General features: G+C 41.6%; 1 protein-coding gene across 1 annotated transcript in view; it reads right to left on the minus strand.

Annotated features, from left to right (window-relative positions):
• ERC2 (ELKS/RAB6-interacting/CAST family member 2) overlaps positions 1-13894 on the minus strand; it is a 1102519-nt gene that overhangs the window by 1066560 nt on the left and 22065 nt on the right. The window lies entirely within an intron of this gene.

Genomic DNA, 13894 nt, shown 5'->3' on the forward strand with positions numbered 1-13894 from the left:
TCAAGATTTAAAATAAGACTGAATTAATTTCAGAGAATATTGTCTTCCAGACAATTACATATTATTATTACAAATAATACTTCCAATGTATACCACAGACTTGCTGGTATGTGTTGTTTGCCTGTATCAGGAAACAAAGTATATTACAAATATTCAATTATTTCATCAAGAAAAAGAGAGCTTCTCAAATACTCTTTTCCGCTTTTGATGTCACAATGGTATTTCGATGGCAGGCTTACGCTCATAATTTATTTAAATAAACAGGACAATTGAAGTTATTCAGAACTGATAACCAGCAATAATGCATAATAATATTGAAAAATTGTGATATTAATATCGAGCATCTTTTCAATAGTAGCTTGATGTTCTCCAGGGGTTTGTCCTGTGCTGGTACTATTTAATATCTTTATTAATGATTTTGGAGGATGGGACAGAGTACACAGTTAGCAAATTTCCAAATAAAACCAAGCTAGGTGGGGTTACAGACATTTTGGAGGGTAGAAGTAGGATCCAAAATGATTGTGATAAGCAGGAAAAGTGATCAGAAATTAATCAAATGCAGTTATCAGTAGAAGTGTAAAGTCCTATGCTTAGGATAGAATAATTACATGTACAAATGTAGACAAGGGAGTAACTGGCTGGGCTTCAGTACTTTAGAAAAGGACCTCAGGGGTACAGTCAACCATAAGCTGAATATAAGTCAACAGCATACTCTTGTTGCAAAACAAAACAAACAAACAAGCAAAAAGTCAATAGCATAGTGGGCTGTGTTCATAGGAGTGTTACTTGTAAGTAAAGGGCAATGATTTTTTCACTCTACTCAATATCAGTGGGGCTTCACCTTGAGTACTATGTCCAATTTTGGGGCACCACAATTTCAGATATAGGCAAATTAGAAGGAATCTACTAGGCAGCAACAAACATGATTAGTGGCCTAAGAAACATGACTTATAAAACAAGGTAGGAGAACCAGCATTATCTAGTCTGAAAAAAAGAGAAGATTGAGAGGGGATTTAATAATAATCTTCAAGAAACTGAACAGCAGTTGTTAAAATGATAGAGAAAGGCTATTCCCTGTAGCAGCAAGGAACAGGACGAACTGCAACAGTGGAAATTTAGGTTAGATATTGGGAAGAACGTTCACACAATGAGCGTGGTTAGGCATTGGAACAAGCTAACTAGAGAGGCTGTAGAATCTCCATCCTTGGAAGTTTTTAAAAGATCAGACAAACATTTGTTTGGAATGGTTTAGAGCAGGATGATCCTGCCTTGAGCAGGTGTTTGGACTTGACGTTCTGCTGGGACTATCCACCTTATTTTACTATGATTCCATTGTTTTTACATTTATCATCTATAAAAGACTCTAAGATAAGGGCTACTGATTTTTTTAAACAAATATAATTCTTACAAGAAATCAATCACATTGATATAGTGGTGGTAACTAAAAAAGACCTAAAAACGTGTATTTAAAATTAGCTCAGAACAGCAGCAGAGAATCTAATTCATTAAAGTCCAGTAACTTGAATCATTTCTCCAAGACGTTACCACCATTACATACAGACACCCTATCCTGGTATTAACTGTTCATTCTATATTTGTAAAGGAGTACTGATAAGTTCAGCACAATGAACTATTTCAATCTTAAAAACACCTAACATCTTAAACCATTACCCCTATGTTTTAACCATTTTTGCATATAATATCACTACTAATAATCATTATTAGTAATAATCAGTAACACCCAACTATATAAACAAATAAAGATTAAAAAAACCGTCACATGTGGTGACACCTAGCCTATACTTGGTAAAAGTACCATTACTGAAAGCTTTCTAATTTCTGATAACACTTGTGAAACTCCCATGATCTTACAAATGTGTTCCAAATGGTATACAGAGGGTGCATGCAAGCATTCAAATCAACTAGTGGAAGTCTAGCAGTTTAGTTTAAGCAGTTGGAAACTCTACTGATAGAACACTGTACAAGCATTCAGAAGACTGGATGCATGCTCAAGGGACACCAGAGCATACATCCCAGCATGTTTTGCAGGCTTCCCAGTCTATCTGGAGACAGCTGACAGCAGCCAAGGGCACAGGTCAGGTCTGACTAGCTAGTCACCTCTGGGGACCATGTCCCTCCCTCTTCACAACACCCACTTCTCTCCCTCTCAGCTGTTATACTTTCAGGTAGGAAAGGCTGCCAGTTTCTGCTTTGGCAGCCTGCAGTAGATCCCAGCCCCTCTGGTATCAGCCAGTGAACCTAGTTCCAGTGCACAGTTTCATAATAGCTAGGGTCAGGAGGGACATGAACAGATCATCTAGCCTGACCCCCAGCCACAGGCAGGAATGAATGCTGGGTTCACAAGACCCCAGACAGCTGCCCATCCAACCTCCTCTTGAATTTACCCAAGATAGGGGCGAGGACCACTTCCCTGGGAAGCTGGTTCCAGATATTGGCCACCCTTACTGTAAAATATTGCCTTCGGATCTCTAACCTAAACCTATTGTCCATCAGCTTATTACCATTGTTCCTCATCACCCCAGGTGGTGCTGGGGAGAAAAGGGATCTACTTATTTGCTGTTGATCTCCCCTGATGAGTGCAGGTTAGGTGAGTCTGGTTGGCATCAGGTGCTGGCAGGTTGGGAGCTGGAGGCTCCATTCCTGGAAGGGAACAGGTCAGACTAGTTGGCAAGGAAAGGGATGTTCAGTGGTAGGGCTCTGCCCACAGAGACACTGGGGATACCCACACCTTGAGTCATAACCACAGTGGGATTGCAAACACAGGGCTCTAGATGGGCCTTGCAAGGGAGACCCCCCTCTGCACTTTAAAGGAAATGCCTGAAGTCCTACATGTGGGCACAAGGCTCTGCAGGTGCCCCTCAGGGGAGTCTGGCATGTGGTTTTCTCCCCTGCTTCTGCTAACTACTGAACCCTGACCCAGGCTGTTTTTGGGACTGAACAAGCAGGGTTTGGAAGCCAGGAAACTGATTCAAGGGGAAATCCAAAGCCAGAGTCCAGGGACAGAGCCAAACTATGGTCAGGAACCAGAAAATCAGAGTACAGGAACCAGGAGGCTCACCTGAGCAGAGCTGAGTCAGTACTGTTGGCTAACCTAGAGAACAGGGTCACAGATGGGACTAGATACATAGCTGTACTCTCAGCAGCCAATCAGAAAGCCATCCAGAGAATTAGCAAGAACTGTGAGTCAAAACTACAGGCAGGTGTGGTCACCTAGGCCATTAGCCCAGGCTGGCCTTACTGATTCAATTTCCTGTAGAGCTAGATGCCCTTTCCCTATTTAAATTTTTACAATATCCTTGCCTACCGTAAGTATCTGAGTGTCTAAACTTCTCCTCACCCCCACAATACAGACAAAGCCCAGCCTCCCCAATATAAGACAATGATCCCACTAGTGTATCCTAGTGCAGTGTTTCTCAACCCATGATACGTGTACCCTAGGGGGTACAGGCAGGGCAGGGGGTACATGGGTGCCATGTTTGGCCCGCCCCCCTGCCCGGTGGGTTAGAGGCATCTTTTCTTGTTGAGGCTGGAATTTCTGGCCATCACCCCTCCTGCTGCATCCCGTATGCTGGGGCTTTCACTCCCTGGCATCAGTGTACCAGGGGACAGGGAGGAGGGCACCGCACAGGCTGCTTTGCCTCAGGCCACGGTCCACAAGGAAAAAGCGGGACTCAGCTCACAGCAGCAAAACTGGAACTGGCATGGTGGGACTTCCGGTTTTGCTTTTGCTGTGTCGATCGGCAGGTGGTACATAAGGTACCAAAGGTAGAGAACCACTGTCCTAGTGGATACAGAGCTTTTCAGCCATCCCAGTTCCAGGGATTCAGTTAAGGCCACTGAACCAAGAATACATAACACCTCATGGCAGCTGGGGTTCAGGATGATACGATTCTTCAGAAATGCTCAACCATCTTATTCTAATCAAGTAATTTTACATGTAATACTGCCTAAGGACTCTTTTCTTGATTTTCTGTACTTCCTGCAAGAGCTCTGTAGGTGTAACTTTGTTGCCCTTCATCAAGCCTGGTTACCTGGTTTCTCAGGGGGCATTCTATCTCTTTGAATAGCACCCTTGAAATTGACAGGTTCTAATCAAGCCAGAAGCCTTTGACTTGATGGCTCCTACTCAGTTTCATGGATTACGCACTTAGAGTACAATTATATTATGAAGTAGAGAATGGGACTAGAATTACACAATTTATTCCGTTAATCCAGGGGTTATCAACCAGGGGTATGCATACCCCTTTGGAAGGTCCCATGGGGTATGCAGGTGCAGGCGGGGACAGAGCACCACCATTCTGCACCACTGACTCACAGAAGCAGGGCTGGGCTGGGGCAAGAGCAGGGTGGTACAGAAGCTGCACTATCGCCACTTGCCACACCCCCGCTCCATGTCTAGCCACTGACCACCATGCTTATTATCCCCCTGCCACCTGCCCACATGCTCAGCCACTTGCTGCCACCCCCTGCACTCCACATCTGGCTGCTCGCCACCCCCCACCCCACATCTAGCCATTCACCACCCCCCCAAGGTACACTTATTAAAATGGGGACCATCAGGGGTACATTTATTTAAAAAGGTTGAAAACCCCTGCGTTAACCAATATACAGGAAACTCATACTTGTTAGAATGTAATCAATAGATAACAAATGAAAAATGGCATTGCACTGTACAGCCAAGTGAATTATGCATTTATTCAATATGCATAACTGGAATATATTATACAGCAATTCAGTGCTAAGAGGGTTAATTTGCATGTGCTCTCCAACACTTTCTCCACTCACAAGCAGTTCAGAAGATCCTGGGCCACAGTAACTCCCATCCATGCCAGTACAGTTGTCTTTGAGAAGTAGTTTTCCTAGTGAAGAACTGGGATATATAGTAAATTATCAAACTCCTTATTGGTATTTAAACTGGACCCAATTAAACAAGTGTCAGGACTGAGACATAGGGGAATTCAGCCTTAGAGAAGTACAGGACACACTTATAACACATCAGGCCTCTTCCATTTTTGTGTAAAGTCTGTACAATGAATGGCTATAAGTGATAACTTTGGTCTTGCTCAGCCCTGTGATGTTTTCTATTAAGCTCTATTTCTGACTTTAAAAAAGGGGTCTTGCATTTCCCAACACTTCATCCCATTCCTGTGATAGTGTTTGCCTTTCTGTTTTTAATAATACAACTTCTGTACATTTGTGATAGGTTTTCTTGTTTTCAGAGTTTAGTTAATAAACATCAACTAAAGAAAAGTACATTATTTAAGAAAACTAGCTGAAATCCACAAAACTTTTACAATTAAATTTTTATTGCAAAGGTATTTCTTTAAATACAGGATTTTTAGTTATCCTTTGACTGAATACTTTAACAGAATCAAATCTTCTCACCCTCAAAAAGGCTGCATAAAGCTGTCCATGTGTAAACACAGGCTTAGGAATATAAATACATATTTTGTCAAAAAACTGACCTTGTGACTTGTTTATAGTCATAGAATAAAAGGGCCTTCATACACGTGACTAAGGGCCCTTTTACAGATGAGGAAATAGCCTCTTTTAGTGGTTTAATTGCCCTTTTTAACAATTTAACTGCGTAACAGTGTACACATTTGGTGGCATGTTACGATTAAATTTCATAACAGTGTGCACATTCAGCGGCACATTTCAATTTAAATGACTTCTTCCATAGCAAATAAACACATCCCATATAGTTTGCTGTGTAACAAATTACAGTGATATTCCTCATGTGTACAAAGGCCTTATTTGGAGAAGGCGGCAGGGACGGTGCAAGGGGCATTGGAAGCCTGAGCATGCTTGGGGAAGCTCAAGTTTGGTGGGCTTCTAGTGTCCCATGCACCATCCCTGCCGCCTTCTCCGGCTGCCAGCATACCTAGCCACCCTCCTGCCACCTTCCTAGGGCAGCCAGCAGATTCCCAAGCAGTCGCAGGAACAAAGAAAATCAAGGGGATGGTGTACAGGGTGCTGGAAGCCCACAAAGCATGAGCTTCCCTGAGCACACCTGGGCTTCCAGCACCCAGTGCACCGTTGGACCCAGCAAGTGCTGCCTGCAAGCTGGGGCTGCACCTGTGCAGCTAGCACCTTGCCTGGGTGGCCCAGGGGGACACTGCCACCATGGAGGGAAGTACCAGGCCCCCGTGCAGCTCACAGGCTACACAACGCAGTGGTAGCTCACATGGGCAGACTCCAGCGAGGGGAAAAAAAAGAACTGGTGAGGAGCTTGATCTTTTTTTTCCTCCTGAAGCCTGCCTGCCTGTGTCTCCTACACAGCTGGGGAGTGAGTGGCTGACAGGTTGCGCAATCTCCAAGCTGCAGGGGACACCAGTTCTTCCCTCCATGGCAGGGGTGACCCCAGGCAGCACCCACACACTGGCACCCCATCCAGGCAGTACCAGGGGAAACTGCCATGAAGGGAAGCACCAAGGCCCCCGCAGCTCAGAGAGAGCCAGCAGCTCACCCCCAACTGCTTATTCTGTCTGTCTAGAGCACTCTGATGGGTTGTTTCAGTAAGCATCATGATTGGCTGCCAAGACAACCCAGAGTGCTTTGGACAGACAGAATATGCCTATTATTATTACTATATACTAGCCAATTGCCCATCAAGAATGATGGGAGGGGGGAGCAGGTGGGGATGGAGCCCTATGGCCCCCCCATCCAGGGCCACTCCCCCCTTCCCTCCTGCTACTTGGGGTCTGGGCCCGCTTTCCCCCTCCCTGCTGCAGTGGCGGGGGGAGGGGAGGAACAGGACCAGGCCTGATGCAGGGAAGGATCTGGTCCTAGGGTAGAGAGAAGCCGGCTCGCTGCAGCAGAGGGCGGGAGATGGGGCTTGGCAAGCACAATGCCAGGGGAATGGAAGGAGCTGGCTCAGGGCCAACGTGGGGGGGAGGAGTGGTCCTGGGCCCGAGTCAGAGGGAGGAAGCCCGCTCCTCCCCTATCCCTGCTGCTGCTGCGTCAGGCCAGGCCGGACCAAGCCGGGCCAAGCCAGGCCTGTTGCTCCCCCCCCACCACAGTGGCAGCCCAGCTTCTGCACCCCTCCCAGGCCCACTCCTCCCCTCCCCCCCCACCACCACTGCCCACCTGCTCCTCCCCCACCTGTGTTGGGCCTGCTCCCCCCCACCACCACTGTGTCAGTCCTGCAGGTAGCGATTATAAAAGGGGGCAGGGACAGGCCAAGGCTAGCGCTGGTGGCCTAGCCCCCCCAACAGTGTCCTGACCCCGATCCCTACCCCTGCACCGCCACCACTACCTCCTCCTCCAAGTAGCAGTGAGGCCAGCTCCCACCACTGCATTGTTGCCACCTGCAGGAAGCAGGGTGGGGGGGGCGAGGCTAGTTGTGCTGGCCACGCCCTCCCCACTCCGTCCCCTGTATCCCCGCCACCATTCTGCCATGCCACCTCCTGTCCGAACTCTTTTTTGCACTCTGATTGGCTGTTTCAGTCAGCCAATCAGAGCGTGAATAAAGCATTATGGACAGACTAACAGACAGATTAAGGCTTTTATAATATTAGAATGCCTGCAGCTTAGGTGTACTTTAACTGGAAATCCATTGCACAGTTAAGTTGAAGTTATACAGATCTGCATGCATAGGCTAAAGCACTACATAAGAGTGTTCCTTTACCTAGAAGCAAATAAATTTGGGGGTCAAACCTATCCTTTTCCACTATGGCTCTGAAGAACCTCACATGAAGGAGACACACTGTAGTACTGAAGTAAATGGCAGGGAAAAAGAATTTGGTGACATCTAGGTAGTGAATCCCTCCCCCTGTGATCCAAAAAGCTATATGAATTTACAGTATGCCACAGTGAATCAGAATTTGGAGTGGGCAGGAGAAGGAGATATTAGGCTCAGAGCCATATTAACAGCCTCAAACAGAATATTCTTTAATTCATGGAGAAATCTGGGATCCATCTCTCTCACTCCTTACAGATACTCCTGACACAAAGGTCTTATGGGGGGAAAGAGGTATGTAGAATGGCCTAGACCTTGATATTTTAATTCCATTTACAATTTATCTCTTGAATAAAAATAATCAGTGCAAAATTTAATTCACATAGAAAGAAAACCAGCTTACCTCCCAAACCTCAAATACCACATCCCCTAAATCAAAGCAAAACCAGTGTGGTTCCACTCCCTGGGCAAGACAGAGGGAGCTCATGCAAGTCTTAAGCCCGCCTGCACATCATCCTACTATAGTTAAAAACAATATATTATAGAATTAAAAGTAGTTTTGCTTTTATTAACAGCTATTGTTTGTCAATTATTCATTTATTTACTATTTTTCATCAATTAATGTTTATTTGTCTTTTTTTTTTTGCTTTTATAAAATCTTATTTTAAATGTATAATTTAATATAAGAAACCTGGGCTGCAAACTTGTTTTTAAACTTATTTTATAGGTTAGCATTTTAATGAATTAATAGGCCTCGTTTTGCATGGATGTGGTATGTATGTGTCAGGAAAGGAAAAATATGTACAGAAAAGATAAAAAAATGTCACGCCTGCAGAAGTGGCCAAAGATGCAACAGATAAACCCAAGTGAAGAAATCTGTCCAAACAGCTCAACTGAAACTGATGTTATTCCACCAACCCAACCAATGTGGAACATCTCAATGATGCAAAACATGCAACTGGTGGGAATTAGCTAACTGACACAGAACATCTAAACGACATGGAACTTCCAGCCAATGGAGAAGACAGGAAAGCTGTTTAACCACAGACATGCAGCTGAAACCTCCTTAAAATGAACTATAAAAATGGGCGAGATTAAGAAGTCTTTGGATGATTTCTGGAACAACAATGAGGAGCATTGGTACGTGTTCAAAAAATGCCCCACTCCACCCTCCAGCTTAGCTTAGCTGGCCACCAAGTTAACTCGAGCAACTAAAATTGGTAACATCTTAATGTTGGTAGTACCTGATGCTAGTGTGTATATGTATGTAGGTGTATGTGTGGTAATATAATACGGTGTTAAATTTGGTAAGAATCCAGTTTTAGCTGTAGACTTTGCAAGGACTTTTCATTCTGTAATGATTTAAGGCCTTTGTAGTTGTAGTAAGGATTTTGCACTTCTTAATAAATGCAGCATATTGCCTTATCCTCCTGAAAGAGATCCTGCTTGTCTTTCTTAAACACTGTATGCCCTGTGCATACAACAATATGCACAGCTAAAGAAATCCACCCACAACTCTCCCCACTGAGGGGAGCACAGAAGCTACGGACATTACATTAATAAGTATAAAGTAACACCAATATAGCTTTCTGGTCTGGCTTCTAAGGATTTCCTTCCCCTCTCACAACCTTTCTGGGACCCATTTCCACTGATTTACTCATTTAATTAATTTACTCAGGCCCAGAACAGAGTTGGGGCTCACTAGATAAGGATCAAATTCATATAATTGCAAGTTTGTTTGTTTTTTAAATCTAATTCACTTTATTGGCACTAAAAATAATAAATTTATTGCATCTCAACAATTTCTTGTTTTTAAGAATAGTTTGTAAATGTACACTTTATATTCATTTCTAAAGCTACCTGTTTAAAAAGTTAGTATTAAAATGTTATTTTATTGAACAAAAGTGAATAAAAAGATTTGGGGATTCAAGTATACATGCTCAGAAAATCTTTTTTTTTTTTTTTTTCATTCTAGTGTCTTCCCTAAAGATCTCAGAGAATAAGGAATAGTCTGTTTTGGAAATAAAGTACTTCATGATGGCTGTTCCAAATTAGAGTTAGTTTATTTTCAAGATTTCTGCCTCATCTCACCACTTGTGCTCTGCTGACAGTAACATCATGGACTCACATTATCCACATTACTTAAGACTCACAAAATGAATTTTATTTGACTTTTAAATTCTATTTTGTATTTTGCCTAACAATGCATGCTTTTAAAATCCTAGCTCTGCCTTAATACTATATTATCTACATTTTCAAGAGCACTAATATTCTTGTGATATAGACTGTACAATTTTCCAGAAATAATACAGTCTCCACAGATATCTAGGCTTTTGTATTCATCGTCATATTATTGTATGTTCATTTTATTTACATATTTCTATCACAAAGAACATTATTTTTAGACTGCTTAAATTTTTCTTACTGTATATCACTACCATTTAATTTAAGGTATGTGTGGAATTTCCTTTATACCTCCCAATATTTTAGCTTATAACAAGCTACAAACAAATGTATACAGGGGCTGTTGTGTGTCTATCAAGGATATTTCTACTGTAATATCCAAGTACCTCTAGACTGAATGATCAATTTTGTAAATGAAATATGCAAAATGTTATTGGTATTTATAGGTCTTACGAAAGGAAATACATGAGGGTTGATACTTAATTGAACATTCAGCAACTCCATGCGCAGGAATACTGCCAACATGTCACTGGAAGTTTTGACTGGGAGACGCTGGCCAGAGCCTTAAAGCAATTACACCTATAGTTTAAAAAAAGCAACTCTGTTGAGTAATCAGAAAATCAAGGTATACTGGAAATCATATAAAAACTTATCAGTAACTGGATGGGTGACTGACTGCTGCAGAAAAGAAAATGCAGCATAACTACATGATAGGTCATTTCACAGAAGACACTTATTGGCCACTAAAACAATTGATACTTATAATATGGAAACCAAGTTGTTATTTTAATTTATGATAAACTATTCTTTATTACCTCCCAACAGCTAGTGGGCTTCTGTGATATGTCTCCCTATCTATTATTTGCTAAACACTGAGAACGTGCTCATTATACTGAATTACGATAAACTTTACAAGGCATTAACAATTAAAAATGCTGATGTCTATCAAATATATAGTAGTGTAAGAGTGGTGTTGTAGCTGTAATGGTCCAGAAATTATGCAAGGAGCAGGAATTTCTTAGGTAATGTATTTTACTGGACCACTATGTAGTTGGGATACAGGTTTGACACACTTTCGAATGCAAGACGTGAAGCAACCTGACAAAGAAATCTTTGCCTCTATCAAATAAATTACAGGTTTAACTACTTTAAAAATTAACTAGAAATTTCAGATATTTTTGTTTCTATAACTATGCTATATGGTACACTGACAAGCTAATATAACTTCACATACAGGCACACAGACACACAATATACATCTTATCTTTCATATTTCTATACATCACTACAGTAGACCAGACAAACTCCTATTGGTAGGCAGTTTCCCCAGATTTTTCTTTAGTTGCTATACAGGAGTTCTTCCAAGGCCCTTATAAGCTTTAACATAGTAAGTAGCTGTTCAAGATATAATCAAGCTAAAAATTGTAGTTGGTTGAAATTTTTAAACACAAAAATATTTGAATATATTCCAAAAGTATGTTTTTTCAACTTTTAACGCAAATGATAATTTTTCCTTTTCTCATTTTTGTAGTTTCTCTTCTCCTTTCCTCTCTTTTCTGCCTTGCTTTTTCACAAAGTGAAATGAGGAAAAGAAGAGAAGAAATTAGAAAGGGAGATTGAAATAATGGTGCAAAAGAAAGCAATATAAAAAAGTTATGAAATGCAATAACATCTTCATAAATAAAAGACTCTTCCTTTTCAGAGCATGCAAATAAGATGATTTTAACATTTTCAAAAGTTGGGGAAATTTTCTTTCTTCAAGCCAATCAATTACAATACCCATTCCAATGATTAAAAACATTAAGTCAATGCAGATTCTGGCTCCCAACTTCTTGTAATGGAGCAATACAACAAGGGAAGAAACTATATTAATTTTTTTTAAATAATTACAGCCTGTCACGCTCAGGATGCTTCTCTCATTCCTGTTTTTCTGATCCCCAATTATTTTCTTTTTCAGACAGCCACTTTTCTACCTTATATTCTATCACTGCGACATCTCCCTTTGGCCTTTTTCCCCTGCTTTCTTTCCCCTTCCTTCCCTGCTTTACCTTTTGTCTAATTTCTACCTATTTACATTCTCACTGACATCCTGCCACACTTTTAGCTTCTCTCATTCCTTGGAGTTTCAGACCAGCAGAGACTCCCTGTGCCTGAAGAAGGGTGACTGCACTCAATAGCTTCTAAGAATTTTTTTCCAACTACTCAGTTGATCTAATAAAAGATATCACATCTACTCAAGGAACCTTGCCTGCCAATGATTATTCATATACTTTTCTTAATTGGTTACTTTCTGACAATCATTCTCTTGGACAGTAAAATCAAACTGCCATTTTCATTTTTCGCTTTTTCATTTATGCAGTGTTATTGTTTCAACTTCCAGTGTAGAATGAGAAGTTTTAAACAAACTGTTGTTATTGTCTTCTAAGAACTCATAACACATTCTGTTCACACTAAGCCATCTTGATGTACTTCTACCTCTAGCAAGACCCACTGAGGTCACTGCAAGTTTGCCTAAGGAGAAAGTAAATACTGAATAGGGAAAAACTTTAAAAAAAAAAACCTCTAAATTTTAGGCTCATACTCTGACAACTACAAATGTGATAGCTATTAGTTCAATGGGAAGGAAACTGAGCTTAGAAAACACAGCTTCTTCATTCTCCTGTTCCAGGACAGTCAATGAAGCTGGACAAAGTCAAAAGAAAAGTGGAGTAGTCAGGATCTCAGGAGGCTCAGCCCCCATTACTGGCAATGTGTAGGGGGTGCACATGGGTCCACGTGTACCCTCCACAAGATTGGGCACTGCTGACACTGCTGGTGGTGCCTGCGGGCAGTTGCCACTCACCACCACCCCTCCCCACCATCAACACTGCCGGAGGCATCTGCGGGCAAGTGCTGTTCACCACTCAGTGCTCACAACCCCCTCCCCCCGCACCTCGCCAATGACATCACTGTGGCCGCCTGCAGGCGGTCCCCACTCACCACCACCATGCCCCACTAGATGTTCATGGCCCCACATCTACCAGCTTTCTTCTCCCTGGACCTGATTACACAAAGGTAAACACTAAATCCTGGAAACTATGCATCCCTCAGAGTCAAGCCCCACAAGGCTTGCCAATAGTCTCATGACCAATCATTCAAACATCTGTAATTTGATTGAAAATGTATTTAAACACACACACACATATAAATGTATTTCAAATAAGTATAAACATTACTAACCTGATTTTCAATATGCTCAAAAAAAATTCCAAACTGTCTAGGAAATGTTTAATACCTCTGTAGTTCCATAGGGATAAAAGGAAAACCACAAAATAACAGTTATAAAGGACTAAGAGATGAGAGGGGAGAGAGAAGACACAGCATGTCCTACACTGTCCGGCATGACAACAATTTAAACACCACTGAAGACAAGACATACAGAAAAGATGTATTCCTTTTTCACAAATATAAGCGTCTTTGCAACCTTTATGAATTCTTTATAAAGGTATTCCTTAAAACAGACTCCCATCATACATCGTAAAATAGAACTATATCCAAATTTCAAGGGATGCCCTTATTTATTTATTATAGCCAGTAGTCCAGGATTGGAGACATTTATGTTTATTATTAGCTCTCAGTAGATTTTCTTTTTTTAACTATAGCTCAACACATCACAAAGCAAAAGGGATAAATTTTCCTTGCATGTTTATTCATTTTACATTTGTTTTTTAAAAAAAACCAAAAAGTAAAGAAAATTGGAAATGGGAGAAATCTATTTTTCAGAATATTGTATCCATTAGCTAATATTAGTTCAACAGCATTTTTGTCCTTCATTGTGTCTGTAATCAAAACATAATGAAACAAAAAACTTGTTTATATAAAAAGTTCCTATGTGCTGTACAATGTTTACCAAAATTAAAGATAAAAGGGGCCTCTACATGAGCACACACATGCAGGAGTGCATGTTTCCCAGGACACAAATAGCAGCATATTTGTGCCACTGCTCTTTGCCCCAGAGCATGTCCCTAC

This window comes from Crocodylus siamensis, chromosome 11 (assembly GCF_052110815.1).
Source record: "Crocodylus siamensis isolate JL-2025a chromosome 11, ASM5211081v1, whole genome shotgun sequence".
Lineage (NCBI taxonomy): Eukaryota > Metazoa > Chordata > Crocodylia > Crocodylidae > Crocodylus > Crocodylus siamensis.